The sequence below is a fragment of the Leuciscus leuciscus genome, assembly GCF_965113295.1.
Source record: "Leuciscus leuciscus genome assembly, chromosome: 9".
Lineage (NCBI taxonomy): Eukaryota > Metazoa > Chordata > Actinopteri > Cypriniformes > Leuciscidae > Leuciscus > Leuciscus leuciscus.
The window spans coordinates 25,996,233-26,012,585 of record NC_138733.1 but is presented as its reverse complement, the minus strand read 5'-3'; the positions used below and the strand labels follow the sequence as shown (position 1 = coordinate 26,012,585).

At 42.2% G+C, this 16,353-nt stretch overlaps 1 protein-coding gene across 1 annotated transcript in view; it reads right to left on the bottom strand.

The window, feature by feature from the left end:
- LOC309506129 (NXPE family member 3-like) overlaps nucleotides 1–16,353 on the bottom strand; it is a 45,245-nt gene that overhangs the window by 27,828 nt on the left and 1,064 nt on the right. The window lies entirely within an intron of this gene.

Here is a 16,353-nt window from a genome sequence, read left to right as displayed (position 1 = left end):
CTGTCGCAACATATAGGCCGCTGTACGTGAGCTGTATCGTTCAGTTTCGTTCTGACAAACGGGGCACTAATTTTTCTTTTGCTCAATATGTTCAACGTTAATAAAAGGTATCCAAGCAAAAAGTTCTCCACGCATTATCCTGCAGTTAATGAGAAATTGTAATTTATTGGCGCACTATATTGACTGCGTATTGAGACATGTAAAACTTTTGAGCTAGATTTTCAACCAATCAGCATCGAAAATGTAAGTAGGTCACAGCCGAAATCAAGCCAATATCACTACGCACATGTAAACATGGAGGAGGACGTAAGCAGCGCATCTTCATCTGATAGCGGCGATCAAGCTCGATTAACACCCGTAAAGTGTATTCTTCGTGTCGGAAAAGATGGTGGGAAAGGTCCGCAGCCCTTTACTGAAGTCCGATGGGAAAAAATCAAGCATAGAATGGCTCAAAACGTCGGACACTACGGAGCTAACGTTAGCTATTGCTAATAAACATGTTGCCCTCCTGGACAAACTGGTCTCTGATGTCCCAACAACTACGGGTTTCACCCGGCCTGCTATCGGCGTTTTATAGACGCTAGACTTGTGTGTATGTGTGTGATGGGTAGGTTTAGGGGTCGGGTTAGTGTGTGTGTGTGTGTGTGTGTGTGTGTGTGTGTGATGGGTAGGTTTAGGGGTCGGGTTAGTGTGTGTGTGTGTGTGTGTGTGTGTGTGTGTGTGTGTGTGTGTGTGTGTGTGTGTGTGTGTGTGTGTGTGTGTGTGTGTGTGTGAGAGATAGGCCGCTGTCGGTAGCCTAAAAGAGGCCTAGAAATAGGGTTTCGTCCCACCAAGTGGGGCACTACCTACTTTTTTAACATCAGAAATATATAGATGTTCTCCACACACAACCTTGCAGTTTTTGATAAAAATGATGCTAAAGGTGCCCATTTAAAAAAAAGGAGAAAACATAGGGAATTTTGCACTTTCAAACCTGTTTATCATATAAACCCAAAAATGCCGAATTACCACTTGAAGTACAAAATAAACCAGTTTGAAATGTGTGATACCTGAAGTTGCTATCTAGGGACAGTAAACATGATAAGATTATCAAGAAAACTTCTACTGTAGCATTAACATCCCAATTACTTCTCATGTTCCAATTCAAAGGTAATATTTGAGGTAAAATCTGAATAACAAATAGAATTAAGTCAAAATATAATAACAGAGCTGCCAACTCTCACGCATTCACCGTGAGACTCACGCAATTGACACTTTTCACACGCTCTCACGCCACACATCCATTTTCTCACATCGCGAAGCAAAGAGGACACGGAGACCGACAGACTTGACAGAGCCGGTTAGTTATGATATGAAAAAAATCTCAGCTCTCAGATTCTGTCAATTTTATTACGAAATTCAAACAATAAATACCGTTTTGGTGTTTGTAATTGATCCCTAGCGGCACGTGACCCGATCATCTCTACTAGCTAATAGTAAATAAACACGAATGAACAATGTTGAAAGAAACAGTACAGCTTACCGAAATGTATATTCTTCATACATAATATCGATCAATCAATCAAACAAAGGGGTCAATAAAACAGCTGGAGAACAATTATGTCACATAACATTTACCTCAGGAAAGCCATTTAATGACCATAATATAGGCACGTTAGTTGGCTAGAAAAAGTATTTTGCTAAATATGTGTACTATATTACATATGTATTATATTTGTACTTATATCATTAAATAAAGTTGTTATTATAATAAAAAACGCATTATATTTAATCTGAGTTATTTTTTTACCTTAAATAATACTACCAGCGGATAGGGCTGTCTGTATGAAGCCTATGTATTTTTTTTTATTTTTTTTTATTGAGAAAAATTAACGCCTATCTTGTGTACCTAATATTTATTCAAATGAGTCAATATTAAATCAAATCACAAGAATTGAAATCGTGAAATTTGTTTCAAGAAATTTGTAAAAAAAAAAAAAAAAAAACCTAGCTTACCAGAAATTGTACCATATAAACATTGTAACATGTTGTCACTAAACCTAATACAATTCAGTTTATTTACTAAAATGTTTTGACAATCACAATACACTTATTGTGATGCAAGTTTTTTTTGTCTATAAAACGCCGATAGCAGGCCGGGTGAAACCCGTAGTTGTTGGGACATCAGAGACCGGTTTGTCCAGGAGGGCAACATGTTTATTAGCAATAGCTAACGTTAGCTCCGTAGTGTCCGACGTTTTGAGCCATTCCAATGCTTGATTTTTTCCCATCGGACTTCAGTAAAGGGCTGCAGACCTTTCCCACCATCTTTTCCGACATGAAGAATACACTTTATGTGCTGCTTACGTCCTCCTCCATGTTTACATGTGCGTAGTGATATTGGCTTGATTTCGGCTGTGACTTAGGCCCTGTCCCAAATGGCGCACTTCATGCGGACTTTCGGTCTCGTGGACTTGAATTGCGCGTGCTCGCTGAGTCTACGAGTCCGTAGGGCGTCCCATTCAGCATATTAGCGCTCTGAAGTGTGCTCAGCAGCGCCCCCTTTGTACCCTTGAAGCGGTCTTCCACGAAGCCCGCATAGAAGCAGGCTCCACGCACTTTAACTACCCAGGAATCCTTGCGAAAGGCCAATCAGACAACAGATGGGAGGAGATTTCACTCACGGATAATTGTTGACATGGCTGAGAAGAAAATATTACTGTTTTTATGACCTAAATGTACATTTTACCAGTTGTTACCTACAGTTTATACAAATATTATGGTCATCGAGCAGTGGTTGATGTCTCAAACATAATAATAGTGCGTTTAATAATACGATCGCATTATGATTCATTAAATAAATAGAACGAATGGCAGGGCTTTACTGAGTCATATGTAAACATAGTATGAATATTGAAACCTGTAAATTGAAAAAATAATATATTTAAATTATGTTTTAAAATTGTAATCTTAGTTCAAATGGAACATTATCTATTATTATGTACAACTGTATACATAATTTAAATAAGCATGATATATCTATTGTCTAATGCCCAGGTGATATGCACAATATCAAAATATAGAACTGTAAAATTAGGCTGTGTAGTTCGTTGACATGGAGATAAGACGTCGGAGCGCAAAAATGTGATTTCTCCTTTCCAACAACAACCAGGCCGTTATTTCCGGCGTGACGATCAAGTCTGTCCCAAAAATACCTCTCAATGCGCCCTCGTGGACTCGCGCCAAGGGCCCTATAGGTCTGCACTACATGACGTCACCAAAGTATGGACTCTGAGGAAGTCCACAAGTCCGGAGTGTGCCATTTGTATGGCGGGCCGGAAGGTCCAAAAATAGGACTAATGATTTGTCGTGGGAAGTCACTATACTATAGCCCTTAGCTACTCACTTTCCCACTGATATGCCATCGGTGGATCTGTATGTGTACTAGTCTCCTCACACAGCGAGCGACTCATTTTCCTCACAGCGAGCGACTCACTTTCCTCAGCGAGCGACTCACTTAGCGACTCACTTTCCTCAGCGAGCGACTCACTTAACGACTCACTTTCCTCAGCGAGCGACTCACTTTCCTCAGCGAGCGACTCACTTAGCGACTCACTTTCCTCAGCGAGCGACTCACTCTCCTCACACAGCGAGCGACTCACTTTCCTCAGCTGGCGACTCAGTCTCCTCACTCAGCTGGCGACTCACTTTCCTCAGCTGGCGACTCAGTCTCCTCACACAGCGAGCGACTCACTTTCCTCAGCTGGCGACTCACTCTCCTCACACAGCGAGCGACTCACTTTCCTCAGCTGGCGACTCAGTCTCCTCACACAGCGAGCGACTCACTTTCCTCAGCTGGCGACTCAGTCTCCTCACACACCGAGCGACTCACTCTCCTCACACAGCGAGCGACTCACTTTCCTCAGCTGGCGACTCAGTCTCGAGCGACTCACTTTCCTCACGCAGCGAGTTACTCAGTCATGTACATTGGCCTAATATTATAATAAAATCTCTACCCTTTCAAGTACTGTATTGGTGCAATAACTAACTACTTCAGTAAAGTGTTCAATTTTTGTGTTGTAAAAGTAATTTATTCTGAACCAATAATCTTACATTGATTCTCATTGCATTTTTTTTTTTTAACATTTATAAAGGCAATTTCCCCCTATCTTCAAGTCAGATTCTATACATTTTAAGTCACTATATTGCTTTTACCAATCAAATTGACTAGTATCAACAAAAACATTTTTTTCCCACTGCAGAGAAAACAGAATCTGCATCAGAGGTGGCATTTATAAAAAGTTTAATATGCAAAACAAGCATAAAAAAACAAAACATTATTCAACATGAATGCATGGGGCAAAAATGAAAAAAATATTATGTGTATTTTATGTTTGTTTAAGGACTGCTGCTGGCCAATAAAACTTATGAATACAATTGGAGTTCAAAAACAAAAAAATAATCATAAAACATAATGGGGCATTCATGTTGAATATTCTTTTGAATGGTGTCATCAAATAATAATCTGTTATAATCTGATAGAGAAAAACAACATGCAAGTAATTTACAGTTAACTAATGTGATCTTTACAAAAACATAATGGTGTATGTAACTTTGAAATGTGTTTTACCTATTTTGATACCAATGTGAATCAGCAAAAATGGAAATGTCACTTTTTCAGAATATTCTATTTTAAAGATAATTTATACAATCAACAAAAGCTTTACAGGTGTTTATTTTAAAGTGGTTAAACAGTGTTTTTTATGCTTGTTTTGCATATTAAACTTTTTATAAATATAAGTTTTCTCTGCAGTGGGACTTTTTTTTTTTTGTTGATACTAGTCAATTTGATTGGTAAAAGCAATATAGTGACTTAAAATGTATAGAATTTGACTTGAAAGATGACAGTTAGGGGGAAATTGCCTTTATAAATGTAAAAAACAACAAAAAAAAAAAAAACAATGAGAATCAATGTAAGATTATTGGTTCAGAATAAATGACTTTTATACAACACAAAAATTGAACACTTTACTGAAGTAGGCCTAGTTAGTTATTGCACCAATACAGTACTTGAAAGGGTAGAGGTTTTATTATAATATTTGGCCAATGTACATGACTGAGTAGCTCGCTGCGTGAGGAAAGTGAGTCGCTCGCTGTGTGAGGAGAGTGAGTCGCCAGCTGAGGACAGTGAGTCGCTCGCTGTGTGAGGAGGGTGAGTTGCTCGCTGAGGAAAGTGAGTCGCTCGCTGAGGAGAGTGAGTTGCTCGCTGAGGAAAGTGAGTCACTCGCTGTGTGAGGAAAGTGAGTCGCCAGCTGAGGAAAGTGAGTCGCTCGCTGTGTGAGGAGGGTGAGTCGCTCGCTGAGGAGAGTGAGTCGCTCGCTGTGTGAGGAAAGTGAGTCGCTCGCTGTGTGAGGAGAGTACGTACAGATCCACCGCTGGCACATCAGTGGGAAAGTGAGTAGCTAGGGGCTAGTATAGTGACTTCCCACGACAAATCATTAGTCCTATTTTTGGACCTTCCGGCCCGCCATACATTTGGGACAGGGCCGTCCTTACATTTTCGATGCTGATTGGTTGAAAATCTAGCTCAACAGTTTTACATGTCTCAATACGCAGTCAATATAGTGCGCCAATAAATTACAATTTCTCATTAACTGCAGGATAATGCGTGGAGAACTTTTTGCTTGGATACCTTTTATTAACGTTGAACATATTGAGCAAAAGAAAAATTAGTGCCCCGTTTGTCGGAACGAAACCCTATTTCTAGGCCTCTTTTAGGCTACCGACAGCGGCCTAATAATTGCATCCAAGACTTTCACTTTGATACTTGTGACAATAAAGAATGTACATTTATTTGATTTCATTCAACTGGTTTTATATTTCACAATTGAAACTGTTGATGACTGTTAAAATATATAAACAAATATTCTCCAAAAACATTGGACATTATACAATATTTTCAGTATTATATACAGTACTTTAATGTACAATTACACCTGAATAGACTGAATAGATCTATTGCGCTCCTAAAAGCATCTGTCGACAAAGTAGTAGCCTAGCAGCAGGTAAATACAGATAAAATTCAAAAACAAACATAACTTTATATCACTAAAATAAAATAGAAAGCTGCGCTTACAGACACACACATCCACACAAGTAAACACAACATGATGTCTTCACTTCCAGGTCAAGAAGCTGTCAAACAAAAACTCAGTAGCCAATTCTAACTAGAATCTGATTATGACGACATCAAGCTAAAAGCAAGTGGCTGTAATTATGAATGAATCATTGACTCTTACGATTTGTTCAAAGCCGCAGATCCGTTCACAAACACCGCTGTGGCTCTCGTTGGAGCTATTGTTTTGTTGCAAAAAAAACGGACAATCCTGTGTTTAAAATGAGCATCACTTAATATTAATATATCGTTTGTTGAACTGTTGTATAAAATCAATGTCACATTAGAAATCGTGTGGATAGTCGTATAATGTGATCAAGATTAAACAAAGGAACTCCCCTAGGTTATGTTTTTGTATCGAAGAGAGTTTGAATCTTAAAGAAATCACATAGATCTGTAGCCTAGAAATCTAGACGCACCCTAGCGGCAGCAAAATGTATTTTGCAGCCAGGGCAGTCTAGCAACTCTCCATAGACTTTCTAGCTGCAAAAACCTAAATTGGGTCAGGCCAATCACGTCGTGTATAGAGTATGCGGGGCGGGCTTAACATATGACGACAGAGTTGCGACGGTTACCTGGCTGCTACTTGAAAACAAAGAATGACGGCTGCTGCTGGCGAACATCTTTCGAATCGGCTTTGTCCGCGACTCTGGAGGACTTGGAGTTAGGTTTTTCTTTGAGAAAAGAGCATAGAACGTACTTAAGTCTTTCTTAAAAAAAGGAAGATGTGTTCGTCGTTTTGCCGGCCAGATATGGCAAAAGTTGAATCTATCAACTAGCTCCGCTGTTGGGAAAACGCTCTGGTTGGTTGAAGCGCTGTCCTATTGCGTGCAGAGGGAATTTGAAAGACAGCCGTTTATCCCGCCCCTCGGATTGAGCGTGTCTATGGTGAGTTTCCAGACCTAACATCTTGATGTAGGTCTGGCTTGCCAGGCTAATAGATCTGTGTATGTGTCTATATTTGTTCTGATATGATATGTATCAGTAACTGATATGTTCGAAACATCATATGCTCACTGCTTGTGTGAATGCAGTCAGTTTTGAGGTAATGCAAAAGATGAGGTAATTTGATCGGATGTCACGTTGCCTATTTACTGCATTTTACCTGCTAGAAATATGCTATGTTTTAATGTTATTTTAAGGTGGAGTAGAATTGAATGAACGGCAAAATTCAGCATTGTTTGAGTAGGCTACCCCCTTCTGTCACCTCACGTACCCTAGTTTGAGAACCACTGCCCTATCTTTATAAAGCAACATGGGTGTTGGAAAGGCGCTAGGCCTAAATAAAAATCATCATTATTATTATTATTAATAACCACCCAAACACAATACAAACTGCAGGATACCAGTGCTCTGTGAAAAAGGTTTTAGAAGGTTAATATTAAACCGATATTAAAAGGTTAAGGCATTCGCGCCTCGCGCGCACTGCTTCCCTTTATTGCTAGCCTGCTGTGCCTGTCTGATCTGATAGAGATCGGGGCGCATTTGGGACACTATTAAAAGAATCGCCCATAGCAGACTAGATTTGAACTCGCTGATTGGCTACAGTTTATGTCAAACATTAATTTATTTAATCAGCAATTGGCTAAACTGCTCCAGACCCACCTCACTGGATCAAAAAGCAGACATTTTGAATTTCTATCATATTAATATCTCAAACACACAAATATTGCCAATTTGTATACATAGTTTATGTATGTATTGACTTATTTATTGATTGCTTGTGGCTCTTAAACTGTGGGCTGGCTCATGGGGGGACGGCGCCCTAGTGCCCTCATTGGCCAGCCGCCCCTGCACATGCACTTACACGGCACTTTCAAATTGCATAAATAATATTATGAGACTAATGTATCAAATATAACAGTGATGGTGTGTTGCCTACTACAAGGCATGGTAATAAAAATGTTTGGGGCATTGGGGCTCCAGCCCCCTTAGCCCACCCCTAACGTTTTTGAACTGTTTTATTGCATTAGGTAAGTCGCTATTGTTTCATATTTTCAGAAATGATGTTTAAGTATGTGTTTGTTCATATAAGAAAATGTGGATGGTTAATGCTGTTCATAATAGAGTAGGCCAATGAAGTGTGAAATACAACACATGTAAAGAGTTTATGCTGTATGTTAAACCTGTTTGCACATTTATGTTATGGGAATAATGTTGTAAGTTTAAAAGTTATGAATGTTTTATGCATTTCGTGATGGATGCTGACGTCACATGCGCGCCAGCTCATTGAAGAGATAGATGTGAGCCTGCCACATGTGTGGCTATCGTTAATCTGATCTATTGTCATCAATATTTTTCTAAATAGATATCCAAACTGTTCGGATTCGTGCAGTGAGGGAGAACCGTGCTGGATTCCACTGTGGAGGAATTGCGTCATCTGGGGACACTGTCTTCACGAGGGGAAAAAAAGATTCTTTATCGTTCATTCCTGCAAAGAATGTAGTAGGCTTTCACATCCAAACGAACTGAACTGAGTCCATTACATTCACACAAACTGAACTGAGTCCATTACATTTGTAAGCTGGAGAAACTGGAAGAACTGGTTGAGGAATGACCACTCACTGAGAAGACAAAGGATCTTTCTTTCTTTGAACTCACTCTTTTGAAGTTAGCATCATTGGCCTCCATTGGGCTGATTGAGCGTGGGCTTACACACACAAACTGAACTGAGTCAATTGCATTGGACTCAGACTTCAGTGTACACAAACAGGTTGATTCTTTATTTGTATTTATTTTTCCTTTGATTGTCATTGATGAATGATATATTTTGTTTTCAAATGGTGATTTGTGAAGGGCAAAGATAGTCTCATGTGATGTGTGCAAAGTGATAGGCCTACGTGCATGTTGAATTGAAGTGGAAGAGAAATTTCAGTGAATACAGTTACTGTTCAGTGAACTGATTGTTTCATTCATTCATTCATTTTATTATTCATTAATTCATTTTATTTCACATTTATTTTAATCATAGGTTTATTCATTTTTTCCCCTTTTTTCCCAGTTAGTTGGCCTACTATGACAACCGTTTACTTTCTTTTGATCTATGCAAGGTGTGAGACCCCCAGCCCAGGAGTCCAGTTACGATTATAATGTATTTGGTGAGCTCAGACCCAAGAAGATATTTTTTCTCCTTTTCTTTTTCCGGGGTTAATTCCTACTATTGGGTTACAGAAACACATTTACCGAATTCTGTAAGCGACACCATAAAACAGCAAATGCTAAGCAGGTAATGCCGAAACAGGTGAACTAATTTCTGCCCACAGATCTGGCTGTAATGAGAGCAACTTGAAGTAAAGCCATGGGCATTGACCCATTTGATCTCATGACAATATGAGTGATAAAAACTCTGATTAATCCAGAAAATTTCCCCATCAGAACTGGGGTCTCTAATGCTCATATGACACAGCAGACTGTGAAGGCTCAACTGCAAGAGCAGCTTTAGGTGTCAGACACTGCACTGAAACGACAGAAATCATTCAGACCTGGTCAATGAAACTCGGTTTCATGTGACAACTGGAATTAAAATTGCAATGGACATGATAATGGAGCAAGTAAAAGAATTCCACAGAATAGCTTCAGTCTGAATTTGAAGCTATCAGAATTAACCGTGGTTCTCTCTGCATTTGTTTCTGTCTCAGGTTTACTACTGCAATTCCTTGGAGGCTGGATGCTAGGACGGGTCGGACCCCACCTGGATCAAAGCCAGGACAGTGGAATTGTTAGAACATAACCTGAGACTCGGGAGATGGGTGAAAAGACACTTCAAAGAAGCCATTCACATCTAACAGTGGCACACCATTGCATAAGTATGGCCTCCCAGTATAGAACTGGAACTAAATTTGCAACACAATTGTTATAGATTAGATTCCACCCATCTCCTAGACATGAACACGGAACACACACCTCCATCACTACACCCTCACAGCATTATCACCTAGAATAGATCAAATCTATCCAGGCTGAACACTACACATCATAAGAAGATAAAGATGACATTGTCACAGTGTCTGGTTTATGTTTCCCCGGGTGTCCACTAGAGGTCTCTTTCCCATACTGTCACCATTCACTCTGGAACTGCATTTCCCATAATCCTTTGTTGTTCTCATCACTCGTGATTGCACTCAGCTGTTCCCTATCACATTGTTATGCTGCGTTCACACCGGACGCGAATAGCGCGTCAAATTCGCGCCTGCCGCGTCTAGTTTGACGCTTGACCACTTTGTGTTAATTCGCGTGTCAAGAGCGAAATTGACGCGCGTAAAAACAAAAGTTTGAAGCGAAATCCGGAGGCGAAAGTTTCGAAACCCGTTGGCGGCCATCTTTTTTAGATGTTTATCGAGCATTAGCATTAATCGAGAGAGTCACCGCTCGTATATGCTCTGGAGAGCAGAAACAGCTGCGTAGGGGACATCGCCGCTGTACTCGGGTCCACCAGACCCTCCGGAGGGTTTCAGGAGTTTCACAATTTGCTCCAGGAGCTAGGTTTGATGGACCTAACGGTGAGGACGCTGACGAGGACAGCGTAGGCCGTAAGGCCTCGGCCTCGAGTGGTCGCTGCCTGACGAGCCCGCGCTCTACAGCCCGGCGCGAGGTTCACCCTCGCCCGCACCCACCTAATCTGTCATTTATTTTTGTTTTGATAATAAATGGAGCCAGCCTCCAAAAGTGAAACCTGTCCTTTGATTTTTGTTTTTATACACTAAATTGTGTTTGTTGTCTTTACATTAGAATAATTATGTTTCATATAATCTAGAATAGATATGGAATAAATAGCATTCAATACAAAATGAGTATCTCTCATATATTGAAATCGAGTTTTTATGTGAAAGATTTGCTTTGTTGTGCATTTTAGTCATATTACAAAATAATTGATTGAGGCCAAACATAAAATAACATTATAAACTGTCACTTCACCACGTGACAGCAGCAAGCAGGCTCCTGATTGGTTAACGCGGCGCGAATTGACGCAGAAGTTCAGATTTTTCAACTCGGGCGGCAGACGCGAATTCGCGTCAAACGCGTGAATGCACAAATAGCACTAATAAAATCATTCGCGCTTAACGCGCCAGACGCTCAATTCGCGCGAACGAGGCGTATTCGCGTCTACCGCACCGCGCTCTACGCCTCATTCGCGCCGCAGGAATTTTTTACGCGCGTAACGCGTCTTTGCATTGACTTAACATTGAAATCACTCGTGCCTGACGCGCTATTCGCGTCCGGTGTGAACGCACCATAAGTGTCTGTGTATAAATACCCAGTCTGTTTTAGTCCTTGTCACAGAGTCATTGTTTTATTGTCACCACATGTCAGAGGTCTGTGTTTCTGCCTGTTTCTTGTTTTGTTTATTTGGATTTGGATTGCTAACATGGAGTTTGAACCTTGCCTGGATGACGATGAGTTGGATTATACTTTAATAAATCATTACTGCTTTTGGATCTACCTATTTTCCCGTGTGTCCCCGTGACAGAATGACACTGTCCCCATATAGATCCAGCTGTATGAGTTTTTGTGATTTTTCCTCAATCACAAAAAGGGAGAGGAGACAGCGGAATGGGAATCAAGCTGAAGAGGAGGAGCCACGCATGATGTTAGATGAGTGTTATGCTTTGTGTGCTCATATCAGGGAGGAGAGTGCTGCGCTCCCGGTTAATTCCGTGGAGGGAACAGCACCCAGTCACTCGCGGATAAGGAGGAAGAAGAATTCCCGTCTCCCTAATGTCCCGGAGGTCGTCCCCTTGCAGCCCGCTGTCGTCCGGGAAGTCGTCTCCGTGCAGTCCGCTGTGGTTCCTGTGGATCCAGAGACTACTCAGGTCACGTCTGCCGATCCAGAGACTGCTCAGGTCGCGTCTGCCGATCCAGAGACTGCTCAGGTCGCATCTGCCGATCCAGAGACTGCCCAGGTCGCGTCTGCCGATCCAGAGACTGCTCAGGTCGCGTCTGCTGATCCAGAGACTGCTCAGGTCGCGTCTGCCGATCCAGAGATTGTTCAGGTCGCGTCTGCCGAGCCAGTGTTTCCAGACAAGATAGCCGACGCTGAGCCTGTGTCCCCTGACAAGATGGCCGTCGTCGAGCCTGTGTCTGTTCCTGAGCCGGTGTTTGTTTCTGAGCCGATGTTTATTCCTGAGCCAGTGTCTGTTCCTGCGCCGGTGTCTGTGTCTGTTCTTGAGCCAGTGTCTGTATCTGTTCCTGAGCCGGTGTCTGTGTCTGTTCCTGAGCTGGTGTCTGTGTCTGTGTCTTTTCCTGAGCCGGTGTCTGTGTCTGTTCCTGAGCCGGTGCCTGTTCCTGAGCGGGTGTCTGTTCCTGTTCCGTGGCCGCCCGAGGGGTCGTCTCCGCCGAGCCTGTGTCCCCTGACAAGATGGCCGTCGTCGAGCCTGTGTCTGTTCCTGAGCCGGTGTTTGTTTCTGAGCCGATGTTTATTCCTGAGCCAGTGTCTGTTCCTGGGCCGGTGTCTGTGTCTGTTCCTGAGCCGGTGTCTGTGTCTGTTCCTGAGCCGGTGTCTGTGTCTGTGTCTGTTCCTGAGCCGGTGTCTGTGTCTGTTCCTGAGCCGGTGCCTGTTCCTGAGCGGGTGTCTGTTCCTGTTCCGTGGCCGCCCGAGGGGTCGTCTCCGGCGAGCCTGTGTCCCCTGACAAGATGGCCGTCGTCGAGCCTGTGTCTGTTCCTGAGCCGGTGTTTGTTTCTGAGCCGATGTTTATTCCTGAGCCAGTGTCTGTTCCTGGGCCGGTGTCTGTGTCTGTTCCTGAGCCGGTGTCTGTCTGTGTCTGTTCCTGAGCCTGTGTCTGTGTCTGTGTCTGTTCCTGAGCCTGTGTCTGTGTCTGTTCCTGAGCCGGTGCCTGTTCCTGAGCGGGTGTCTGTTCCTGTTCCGTGGCCGCCCGAGGGGTCGTCTCCGCCCTGGCCGCCCGATGGACTGTCTGCTCCGCCCTGGCCGCCCGAAGGGTCGTCTCCGCCCTGGCCGCCCGATGGACTGTTTGCTCCAGCCTGGCCGCCCGAGGGATCGTCTGCTTTGCCCTGGCCGCCCGATGGGTCGTCTGCTTCGCCCTGGCCGCCGGCTAAGCCATCACCCCCTGTTTCTGTTCCCTTCCATGGACCTGGCCCCCCATCCCTCCCCTGGTCCTCCATCCCTCCCCTGGTCCTCCATCGTTCCACCTCCCTCCTGGACTCTTGTTTTGGTGGGGGGTTTTGTTGTGGGTCTTGGAGCGTCTGGTAGCCGCTCCGTAGAGGGGGGGGGGGGGGGGGGGGGGGGTTGTTATGTCACAGTGTCTGGTTTATGTTTCCCCGGGTGTCCACTAGAGGTCTCTTCCCCATACTGTCACCATTCACTCTGGAACTGCATTTCTCATAATCCTTTGTTCTCATCACTTGTGATTGCACTCAGCTGTTCCCTATCACATATCACATTGTTAGTGTCTGTGTATAAATACCCTGTCTATTTTAGTCCTTGTCACGGAGTCATTGTTTTATTGTCACCACACGTCAGAGGTCTGTGTTTCTGCCTGTTTCTTACTTTGTTTATTTGTATTTGTATTGCTAACATGGAGTTTGAACCTTGCCTGGATGACGATGAGTTGGATTATACTTTAATAAATAATTACTGCCATACTGCTTTTGGATCTACCTATTTTCCCCGTGACAGACATAGAGTCCAAAAGTGTCACTTCACTAAAGATCTATTGTCCATTGTCACACTAACAGATCCAGATAGCTTCACACACATAGGATGGTAAAGCTGATCCCATGATGACAGTCTAACACAGATACACATAGCAAACACTATTCACAACACTCATGGGAAAGCACTGATATATACATATGAATGGCTACAGTCACAAATCGATGATGCAAATTATAAAGCAGAGACAGACCTGCTATTAAATTTCAAAATGTTTAAACTTTCTGATTGTGAATAGGTTGGTTGGAAAATCAGAGGGCCCCTGATTTCTCAAAATACCACTAATAACAGAAAAAAAGAAAGAAAAAAAATTGATAGATCTGAAGTGGGAGCGCTTCAATAAATTACAAAATTTAAAATGTAACCCCATCGACTGTGACTTGGCCAGCACAAACACACACCATTCTTGTATGATTAAGCATCTTCCAAGTCACTTCTTAGATCAACATATGACTTGCATTGGAAGATTCCTGAACAAACACAGTGATATATATATATATATATATATATATATATATATATATATATATATATATATATATATATATATATATATATATATATTAGGGCTGGGCAAGTTAACGCGTTATTGCGTTAACGCATTTATTAATTAACGCCGACAATTTTTTTTTAGCGCACGTTAACGCAGTTTATTATTATTTAGAAAGCCCGTTGCTCACCGGCGTTTAGCGGGGATGCTCTGCCATGTGTGAATTCCCTCCTGTTGATGTCCTGATAACTATTTAGATTCAGGAAACTCACAAACAGCAAGGATCAGTCTCTCTTCCAATGATTTGTGCTGCACGTCGTTTACAAAAAGATCAAGACAATTTAACTTCGGCCGCGGGCGGGCGTGTGCGCACAACCGCGACAGTTTCACGGGAACGCACTCGCTTGTCGCTGCACCTTGTGCTCGACCACTTCTCCTCACTCTACCTAACGCGAATAGAGTGTCTGGCGCGAGTGATTTCAATGTTAAAGTTAATGCAAGGTCCTGCGGCGTGATGAGGCGTTTAGCGCGGCGCGGTGGACGCGAATTCGCCTCATTCGCGCGTCCAGTTCGCGTCAAACCTTTGCTTTTTACGCGGGTCAATTTCGCTCTGGACGCGCGAATGGATTCAAAATGTTCAAACGTCCAACTAGACACGGTAGACGCGAATTTGACGCGCTATTCGCGTTTGGTGTGAACGCACAGTAACAGGGAAACTTGCTACTGAACACTGACTGTTTCTGCTGCTCCCTGATGAAAGATACCTGTTGATACCTGTTCAGAAAAAAGTGTCTGTAAAACAAAAAAAAAACAAGAAAACAGGACTCTGATGGTAACTTGTTTAACAAGCTAGATAAAAGGTAATGCCCTGGCAGTGGCAAATAGCTTTGGTTTAATATTTGATTTGATTACATTAATGTTTAAGTTGAGATTTACAAGAAATATTTTATTGCCACTGTGTAAAGGGAATACTGCTGGTAAAAAGCACATTAGGCTATTTGTTTAAAGTTTTTGCAAACCACATGTTATTGCACTTTTGTGTATATAGCAGTACATTTAGATCTGCTATATACACTACTTTAGAATTCATTATTAAATTTTGCTCGTAACAATGCGATTAATCGTGATTAATCGCAAGAAAATCATGCGATTAATCGCGATAAAAAAATGTAATCGTTGCCTAGCACTAATATATATATATATATATATATATATATATATATATATATATATATGCATTTCTTCATAATTGTGATTGAATATTATTATTATTGTTATTACGTGATTTATTGATGCATACAATCTATTTGATTGTTTAGATTACACTGACCTCTTGCTGCATTTCCTTTCTGTAATTCAGACCAATAATATTTAAATTCCACTATACCATTTAACTACATCACAGTGGTAGTGAAGAATTGGATGTTTAAAATGGGACCACCCTACCTGACCCTGAGAAACGCTTGAGACCAGATGTACCAATTGCACTTGCTGTCATGAACCCATTTTATGTTTTTTTGTCTTATTGCATTATGTGTTCCTATGCATTTCCTTACAGCTTTAAGTTCATAAGAGCTCAATCGTGAAGTGGGCATTTAAGATGCTTTCCAGGTGTCTCACACAAAGCAGTGTGGAACCAAGGAGAACCCCTTCATTCATTGAGGCCTGTCCAGACAACCGCACCGCTGGAGGTGACAGGACTGGTCAAAAAGGGACAGATTATTGTCGTGGGGAAGGTGCCACAGAAGCTGAAGTTTCTCCATGAAGGAATGACACGTCAACTGAATAAGTCACAAAGGTCCAGATTGACTCTACAGAAACCTGTAGAGGTTTCTACAGCTGCCAACATCCAAAAGACAATTTTTGAGTTTCATCTCAAAGACAAACGTCTAACAGTGACTCCACAGGGACTCATTTGAACATGGATTTGTGCAGTGAGGGAGAACCACGCTGGATTCCACTGTGGAGGAATTGCGTCATCTGGGGACTCTGTCTTCACGAGGGAAAAAAAGGTTATTTATCGTTCATTGTTCATTCCTGCAA